The sequence below is a fragment of the Meles meles genome, chromosome 15 (assembly GCF_922984935.1).
Source record: "Meles meles chromosome 15, mMelMel3.1 paternal haplotype, whole genome shotgun sequence".
NCBI classification, from domain to species: domain Eukaryota; kingdom Metazoa; phylum Chordata; class Mammalia; order Carnivora; family Mustelidae; genus Meles; species Meles meles.
In genome coordinates this window covers 63,399,226-63,409,098 of record NC_060080.1, presented here as the reverse complement: position 1 = coordinate 63,409,098, position 9,873 = coordinate 63,399,226, and the positions used below count along the sequence as shown (strand labels likewise).

General features: G+C 36.7%; 1 pseudogene; it reads left to right on the top strand.

The window, feature by feature from the left end:
- Positions 1-4,838: 4,838 nt before the first annotated feature.
- On the top strand, positions 4,839-5,482 carry LOC123926196 (annotated as a pseudogene).
- The last annotated feature ends 4,391 nt before the right edge of the window (positions 5,483-9,873 follow it).

Below are 9,873 nucleotides of genomic sequence, written 5' to 3'. Positions count from 1 at the left end.
ACAGTATGGAGGTTCCTTAAAAAATTACAGATAGAACTACCATATGATCTGGCAATTCTACTTTTGTGTATATATTCAAAAGAATCGAAATTGGGATCTTGCGGAGATATCTGCATTCTCATCTGCATTCGTTGCAGCATTATTCGCAATAAAGAATAAAAATTGCCCAAGTGCCATCAACAGGTGAATGAACTTTAAAAATGTGGACTATACCTACAACAGAGTCTTTTTTAGCTTAAAGTTTTTATTTAAATTCCAGTTAGCTAACGTACAGTGTAATATTAGTTTCAGGAGTAGAATTTAGTGATTCATCAGTTACATACGATACCTGGTGCTCATCAGAACCAGAATTCTCCTTAATATCCATCACCCATTTAACACCCCCCCCCATCCCTTCCAGCAACCCTCAGCTTGTTTTCAATAGTTAAGAGTCTGTTTTATGGCTTGCCTCTTTTTTTCCCCCCTCTATGTTCATCTGTTTTGCTTCTTAAATTCCACATATGAGAAAAATCATATGGTATTTTTCTTTCTCTGACTTATTTTGCTTAGCAGAATACTCCCCAACTCCATCCACATAGTTGCAAATGGCAAGATTTAATTCTTTTGTATGCCTGAGTAATATCCCTTAATAAATATTAACATATATATGTGTATCTCATATAATAATATCCCACATAATATACACACATATGGTATATACCTATACATACATATATATATATATAAAATACCCATACATATACCTATATGTACAGGTATATGTATATATACTTCCTTTTCTTTATCCATTCATCAGTATATGGACATGTGGGCTCTTTCCATAATTTGACTATTCTTGATAATTCTGTGATAAATGTGTGAGAGTGTTCCCCTTTCTCCATATCCTTGCCAATACTGCTATTTCCTTTATTGTTAATATTAGCCATTCTGACAGGTGAGAGAGGCGATATCTCATTATAGTTTCGATTTGTATTTTCCTGATGATGAATGATGTTGAGCATCTTTTCAGGTCTGTTAGCCATCCGTATGTCTTCTTTGGAAAAATTTCTTTTCATGTCTTCTACCCATTTTTTAACTGGGTAATTTGGTTTTGGGGTGTTGAATTTGGTAAGTTATTTACATATTTTGGATACCAACCCTTTATCAAATATGTCACTTTCCAATACCTTCTCCCATTCTGAAGGTTGCCTTTTAGTTTTGCTGATTGTTTCCTTCTCTGTGCAGAAGCTTTTTATCCTGATGAAGTCCCAGTAGTTCGTTTTGTTTTTGTTTCCCTCACCTTGAAGATGTATCTAGTAAAAAGTTGCCATGGCCAATGTCAAAGTGGTTACTGCCTGCGTTTTCCTCTAGGAATTTGATAGTTTCCTGTCTCACACTTAGGCCTTTCATCCATTTGGAATTTGTTTTTGTGTATGGTGTAAGAAAGTGGACCAGTTTCATTCTTTTGTATGTAGTTGTCCAGTTTTCTCAACATTATTTGTTGGCGAGACTGTCTTTATCCCACTGGATATTCTTTCCTGCTTTGTTGAATATTAGTTAACCACATAGTTATGGGTCCATTTCTGGGTTTTCTATTCTATTCCATTGATCTATGTGTTTGTTTTTGTGCTAGTACCATACTGTCTTGATCTCTACAGCTTTGCAATATAACTTGAAGTCTGGAATTGTGATGCCTCCAGCTTTGGTTTTCTTTTTTAAGATTACCTTGGTTGTTCAGGATGTTCTGTGGTTCCATAAAAATTTTAGGATTGTTTGTTTTTGTTCTGTGAGTATTTTGATAGGGCTTACATTAGATGAGTAGATTGCTTTCAGTAGTACAGACATTTTAACAATATTTGTTCTTTTAATCTATGAACAAGGAATGTTTTCCCATTTCTTTGTGTCATCTTCAATTCTTTCACAAGAGTTTTATAGTTTTTTGGAGTACAGAACTTTTACCTCTTTGTAATGACACACCGGACAAGATGGACTTAACAGATATATGCAGAACATTGCATTCTAAAGTAGCAGAATACACATTTTATTCAAGTTCACATGGGACATTTTCTAGAATATATCACTTATATTACAAATCAGATCTCAACAGGTACAAAAGGATTGAGATCATGTCATACGTATTTTCCAATCACAGCACTATGAAACCTAAAGCTGATCACAAGAAAAAATTTGGAAAGACCACAAATACATGGAGGCTAAAGAACATCCGACTATAGAACGAATGGGTCAACTAGAAAACTAAAGAAGAAATTAAAAAATACACAGAAACAAATAAAAACAAGATGGCCCCAAACCTTTGGGATGCAGAAAAGCAGTTAAGAGAAAAGTATATAGCAATACAGCCCTACCTCAAGAAGCAAAAAAATCACAGACACACAACATAATCTTATACCCAAAGGAGGTAGAAAAAGAACAAATGAAGCCTAAAGCCAGCAGAAGGGAAATAGTAAAGCCTGGAGGAAAAATAAATGATACAGAAATAAATAAAACCCAAATAGAACAGGATCAATGAGGGGTGCCTGGGTGGCTCAGTTGGTTAAGAAACTGCCTTTGGCTCAGGTCATGATCCCAAGGGCCTGGGATCAAGTCCTGCATCCTGCTCCCTCTGCCTCTCCTCCCTCCCATTGTACTCCTCTCTCTCTCTCTCTCAAATATACAAAATCCTTTTAAAAAAAGAAAAAATAACTTATCAATGAAACCAGGAGCTGGTTCTTCAAAACAAAATTAATAAAATTGATAAACCCCTAGCTAGACTTATCAAAAAGAGAAAGGACCCAAATAAAATCACTAATGAGAAAAGGAGAAATCACAAGTAACACCACAGAAATATAAACAACTGTAACAGAATACTATAAAAAATTATATGCCAACAAATTGGGCATTCTGGAAGAAATGGATAAATTCCTAGAAACATACAAACTACCAAAACTGAAACAGGAAGAAATAGAAAACTTGAACAGCCTGATAAACAGCAAAGAAATTTAATCAATAATTAAAAACCTCCCAATAAACAAAAATGGCTTCACAGGGGAATTCTACGAAACATTTAAAGAAGAATTAGTATCTATTTTTCTCAAACTATTCCAAGAAATAGGAATGGAAAGAAAACTTTCAAACTCATTCTATGAGGCCAGCATTATCCTGACTCCAAAATCAGACCAAGACCCCACTAAAAAAGGGAACTATAAGACAATATTCCTGGTGAACATGGATGCAAAAATTCTCAATAATATTAGCAAATTGAATCCAATAGCACATTAAAAGAATCATTCACCATGATCAAGTGGGATTTATTCCTGGGTTGCAAAGATGGTTCAATACTTGCAAATCAATCAACATGATATACTACATTAATAAAAGAACGGGTAAGAACTATATGATCCTCTCAGTAGATGCAGAAAAAGCATTTGACAAAGCATGGCATCCATTCTTGATTAAAACCATTAACAAAGTAAGGATAGAGGGAACATACCTCATCATAAAGGCCATCACTAAAACCCACAGCTAACATCCTCCTCAAAGGGGAAAAACTGAGTTTTTCCTCTATGTTTAGGAACAAGATGGGGATGTCTACTCTCACCACTGTTATTTAATGTAATACTGGAAGTCCTAGGCTCAGCAATCAGAAAACAAAACAAAAAATAAATAAAAGGCATGAAATTGGTGAGGAAGAAGTCAAACTTCCACTATTTGCAGAGGGATGATATTCTATATAGAATACCTGAAAGACTCCACAAAAAAATTGCTAGAACTGGAGCTCCTGGGTGGCTCAATGGGTTAAGCCTCTGCCTTCGGCTCAGGTCGTGGTCTCAGGGTCTTGGGATCGAGCCCCGCATTGGGCTCTCTGCTCAGCAAGGAGCCTGTTTCCCCCTCTCTCTCTGCCTGCCTCTCTGCCTACTTGTGATCTCTCTCTCTCTGAAATAAATAAACAAAACATTTTAAAAAATTGCTAGAACTGATACATGAATTCAGTAAGCTCGCAGGATACAAAATCAATGTACAAGTCTGTCGCATTTCTATGCTCCCAATAATGAAGCAGCAGACCGAGAAACCAAGGAAATCGATCTCATTTACAATTGCACCAAAACTATAAGGTACCTTGGAATAAACCTACAATAGAATATTATTCAGCTTTTAAAAAAAAGAAGAAAATCCGACTATTTCCAACAAATGGATGAACCTGGAAGACATTATGCTAAGTGAAAAAAAAAAAAACAGTTATCAGAAAGACAAATATTGTAAGATTCCACTTATATGATGTAGCCAAAATACTCAGATTCAATGAAGCAGAGAACAGAATGATGGCGTCATGGTCCAGGGACAGGAGAAAATGGGGAGGTATTCAATGGGTATAAACCACAATGAGATACCACCTTACCCCAGTTAGAATGGCTAAAATTAACAAGACAGGAAACAACAAATGTTGGCGAGGTTGTAGAGAAAGGGGAACCCTCTTACACTGTTGGTGGGGATGCAAGCTGGTACAGCTACTCTGAAAAAAAGTAAGGAGGTTCCTCAACAAGTTAAAAATAGAGCTACACCACAATCCAGCAGTTGCACTACTAGCATTTACCTCAAAGATACATATGTAGTAAAGAGAAGGGGCACCTGTACTCCAATGTTCACAGCAGCAATGTCCACAATAGCCAAACTGTAGGAGCCAAGAAGTCCTTCAACAGATGAAGGATAAAGAAGTTCAGGCTGTCACTGCCTTCTAGTCTCAGGTGCCTGATCCCTCCCAGGACCCAAGGCCCCAGTGGGGGACAAGGAAGAGTCCAGGTTGAGCCCCAGCTGAGCGTGGGCTCACACTCTAGTCTCCCAGGCCTGCCCTACCTAAAGAAATGAGTGGTGGATTGGCCCCAAGTAAAAGCACAGTGTATGTATCCAACTTGCCCTCTTCCCTGACCAACAATGATTTATACCGGATATTTTCCAAGTATGGCAAATTGTAAAGGTTACTATAATGAAAGATAAAGATACCAGGAAGGGTAAAGGGGTTGCATTTATTTTATTTTTGGATACTCTGCACAAAACTGTACCAGAGCAATAAAAATCGGTTATTTGGTAGAGTGATAAAAGCAGGTATTCCTATCAACAATGGAAGAACAGCTGAGTTCATCTGAAGAGGAAACTACTTTGAGAAATCTAAGTGTTATGAATGTGGGGCAAGTGGACACTTAAGTTATGCCTGCCCTAAAAATACTGGAAAATGGGAACCTCCAAAGAAGAAAGAGAAGAAGAAGAAGAAAAAAAAGAAAATTCCTGAACCAGAAGAAGAAATTGAAGAAGTAGAAGAAAGTGAAGATGAAGGGGAAGATCCTGCTCTTGACAGTCTTAGGCAGGCCATAGCTTTCCAGCAAGCCAAAACTGAAGAACAGAAAAAATGGAAACCCAGTTCGGGGGTCTCTCAACATCAGATGATTCAAGACGCCCAAGTATAAAGAAAAGCACGTATTTCGGTGATTAGGAAGAACTGAGTGATTAAAATTGTATTCATTATGTAAATATCATTAAATTTTTTTTAAATCTTGGGGTACCATGTTCAGTTGAAATTAAAGATTAGTTTTAGAATTTGAGCATAAAAAACACTTAGTACCAAATAATTTTTTACTATAAAATAGGTTCACAGGAAATTGAAAATAATTTTAAAGTATCATGTTTCTATCTTGTCTTAGCAGAGTAATAAAAATGAAGATTTGCTAGTAACCATTAACCTTGAGAACAGTTCATTTGAATTAAAAAGAAATAGTAATACGAAAAAATAAATAAAATGGAAAAAAAATCGTAATACTATCATAGTATTGCCGTTGTTATCCCAAGAAAAAAGACAAATATATAAAAAAGATGTTTGAGAAGTTCATTATAAAAGTTTATTCGTGTCAGATTGGTTTACATGAAGACATTTGAAGTAAATTTCATCTTTAAGACAAAAACTTCATGAAGATTGGAGAATGCTGACTGATTTATTGTTATTAAATGTTAATAAAATTTTCAAGAGAATTTTGTTTAAAAAAAAGAAGATATGGTTCATATATACAATGGAATATTACTCAGACATCAGAAAGGAAGAATACCCACCATTTACATCAGCATGGATGGAACTGAAGGGTATTATGCTAAGTGAAATAAGTCATTCAGCAAAGAGACAATTAACATACGGTTTCCCTCATATGCAGAATATAAGAAATAGCACAGAGGATCAAAGAGGAAAGGAGGGAAAACTTAATGGGAAGAAATCAGAGATGGAGACAAACCATGAGAGACTCTGGACTCTGGGAACCAAACTGAGGGTTGTGAAAGGAGGTGGGTGGAGGGATGGGGTAACTGGGTGATGGGCACTAAGGAGGACACATGATGTGATGAGCACTGGGTGTTATATACAACGAATGAATCACTGAACACTACATCAAAAACTAATATGTACTGTATATTGAAATGAAAATGAAATAAATAAATGAAAAAAAATAAAAAATAAATAAAAAATAAAGTTTCAATTATGCAGGATGAGTAAGTTCTAGAGATTGCCTGCACAGCAGAGTGCCCATAGCTAACAACACAGTACCATGAACTTACATTTTTGTTAAGAGAGGAGATTTCCTGGGAAGGAATTGTTCGTACCATACAAAAGGGGAGGGGACACAAGGAAACATATAGAGGTGATGGATATTTTTATTACCTTTACTGTGGTGTTGGGATAAGTGGTGCTGAAGTGAGCACTTGATTGTGATGATAGTAACATATGTCCAACGTCAACAAATTGTATATATTAAAGCATGTATAAAGCCATAAGCAATGTGGAATTGGTGATGACAGGTAGCTTCCCAGACTAGGTGACAGAAGGGATAACTTCTGTTACCTCTTGCTCTCCTGGATTGCTCATCTTGGGGCAACTGGCTGCCGTACGAAGAGGACACTCAAGTAGCCCTGTTGGAGAGAAACGTGGTCTCCTAGTAACAACCAACACCAACCTGCCAACCATGTGACTAAGCCACCTTAAATCCTCCAGGCCCCGCCCAGACCTCAGATGTCTGCCAATATCTTGGCAATATCTTGCCAATATCACTTCACTTGAGTGAGGGACCCCAAATCAGAACCAGCCAGTGAAGAATCTCCTAGATTTCTGACCAACAGAAACTATGAGGTAATAAGGGTTTGTCATTGATTGAGGTCTCTATGTTTTAGTGTAATTCGTTCTGCAGAAGTAGATAACTGTTACACACTATTTTATGGTAGCTTTATGTGTAATAGTAAAAAAATCAGAAACAATCTAAATTTCCATCCATAAGGGTATGGTTGAATAAACTGTAATTAATCCATTTATGAAACATTATGCAACTATTACATTAACAAGGTAGCTCTATGTAATCTAAAGTAAAAAAAAATCTTTAGGAAGTATTAAATAATAAAATCATCAAACATTATGCATTGTATTAATTTTTATAATAAAATACATTTGGAAATATGTAATTTATATATACACCTACATACATTTGTCTGTATTTGTATATGCTTTCGGAAACCTCTGGCATAGAGGATTGGCCTGAAGGGAGCAGCCAGGAGATTTCACTTTATACACTTCTATATACTTGGAATTTTTTAATAACAAACATGTTTTATGCATCCATGTTTACTTTTCTAATTTTATTTTAAAAATTAAACTAATGAAAAATAAATGAAGTAGTATTTTCTTTTAAGAGCTTTCATTGTTGATATTAGCTAATTACCTCGAAGTACAAGACAAGAGAATAAGTTAAAGTCAAAATGTACAATTTAATAGCTTTGTGGCTACAAAAAGGCAAGTGAAATGACAATTAGTTTTGACTCCTCGCCAGGTCGTTTTATGTCATTCTATGGTCAGAGCTTACCTGCCTGTCAAATGGGGTAGTGGATCTGAAGAAGGACCTTGGGAAGGAATAAGAATGACTTGGCCCAAATACACCACTGATACCACACAGAGTCCAGAATCCACACCAAATACCAAATGGACTGTGGGTCGATAATGACATCTTCATGTACAATGGACAGCACATTAAAGAAGGGGATGAAATAGATGTCTACCTGTGGGAGCTATTGATTGGGTTTAATGCCAGGGCTTTTATCCTGTTATGCTGCATGTAATATGCTGAGGATTTCAGAAAAAAAAAAAATAATGCATGGGCTGTCCCAAGAACTAGAGGTCAAAAGGGAGTGGATAATAGAATTTGAATAAAAAGGAAAAATTGATTAGCTGATAGTGATTATTAGGCAAGGTTACAAAAGGCGATATTACAACTAGTGGAGCATCGCTAAGGACACTCATCCCTTAATACAAAGCCATCTGAACAAACCTGAAGTGTAAAATATGAAGACTCAAGTGACCAAGGCAAACTTTAATTGGGATTGCAAATATTACCTTGCAAAACATGACTAAAAAGTCTCCTTGAGAGTGTTTGTGTAAAACCTTATGCCTTTCTTTCAAAGGTTCCTTACAAGGAGTTCCAAAAAAAAATTCTTTAATTCTAGTTTATAGATTTTCCTTCTTTTAATGTTCTCATCTCTGGTGTAGGCATATTATAAATGGAATTAACTACATTACTAATGCTTTTAATCTGATTTTACTGGTGCCTGGGGCTGATGACTAGGAATCAGCGTGTGTGTCGTTAAGAGAAAAATACAGTTATAGAGAAACAAAATTACATGTCCAAATAAACATATCTATCAGTGCATTTTATTCATTATCCCAACTAGCCAATGCACCAGTCCCTGACTGCATGTCTTCAAAAAAAAAGGTAGCTACAAAGCAGTTTGCACGGCTGCTACTATCAAAAACTCACCCTTGATCAAAGAACTGGCAAGAAGAGTCCACAATGTGATGGGCTCCTTTGTTTGTAACTCTTGAATTTGAGGCCTGAAACTGCCTATTTGGGAAGCACCACGTGCACTTTTGTAAGACTATTCATATATAAGAAATCACTGACAGTTTTTAATTCAGTCCCATCAACTGCCGACAATCCACGGGATTGCCGCAGAGTTGATCTGATTTGGTTATTCAGATGAATGCAGGATCAGGACTTACTGGCTACTGTTGACTGAAAGTTCTCTGTGTGAGGCCACCACTTTGAATCTGGTGACAGGTGAAGGAAAGAAAGGCTGGCGTCCATGATCTGAGAATTTTAAAAGCAATGATTAAAGAGAAAAGTATGACATAGTCCCAAACAAACATCAGAACCGGTTCCTGAAACCACAGTGGGCTCTTGCTTCAACTTCCATTTGCTTCTAGTTACTGTGGAATATTTCCAGATTCTGTGCCAAGCCCAACATAAATCATCCCAACATGAATGGCTGCCTCCTCCTCCCACCACCTATCAAACCTGCTCATGGACTCAGGCGTACCAGTAACCTTGCCACATGCTAAAACCTGCCCAGACCACTCCCGTGCAAGGGATCCTGGGGGTCTTTTGCCTTCTGACAACACCTTCTGAGTTACTTAGTAGGCAGCAACTCTTTCTTCTGGCTGTCGCATCTCTTGTTATTTTGGTAATTATTTAAATTTTTATGCTATCACTTGACTTTTTACATTGACCATTACCCAAAGTACATGGGGAGTCTTGAGGGTACAAATGGTTGTATTTTATCTTCTTTTCTTGCCTTTCATTTCCTGTCCCCACTTCCTCATTTCCAATCAGCCTGCTTACACTGGGAAATCCTTACTATACGTTTGTTTTGCAGTTCGAAAACTATGATATGGTCAACCAGCCCTTGGGAACTTTACATCTCCAATGGGACAGAATAATATTCGCACCCCCCAAAAAAACTTTACTACCATTACAAAAGCAAAGGCGAAGGAAAGGGAAATATGTTTAATGAAGAATCAGAGTATTTTCACAATACAATTTA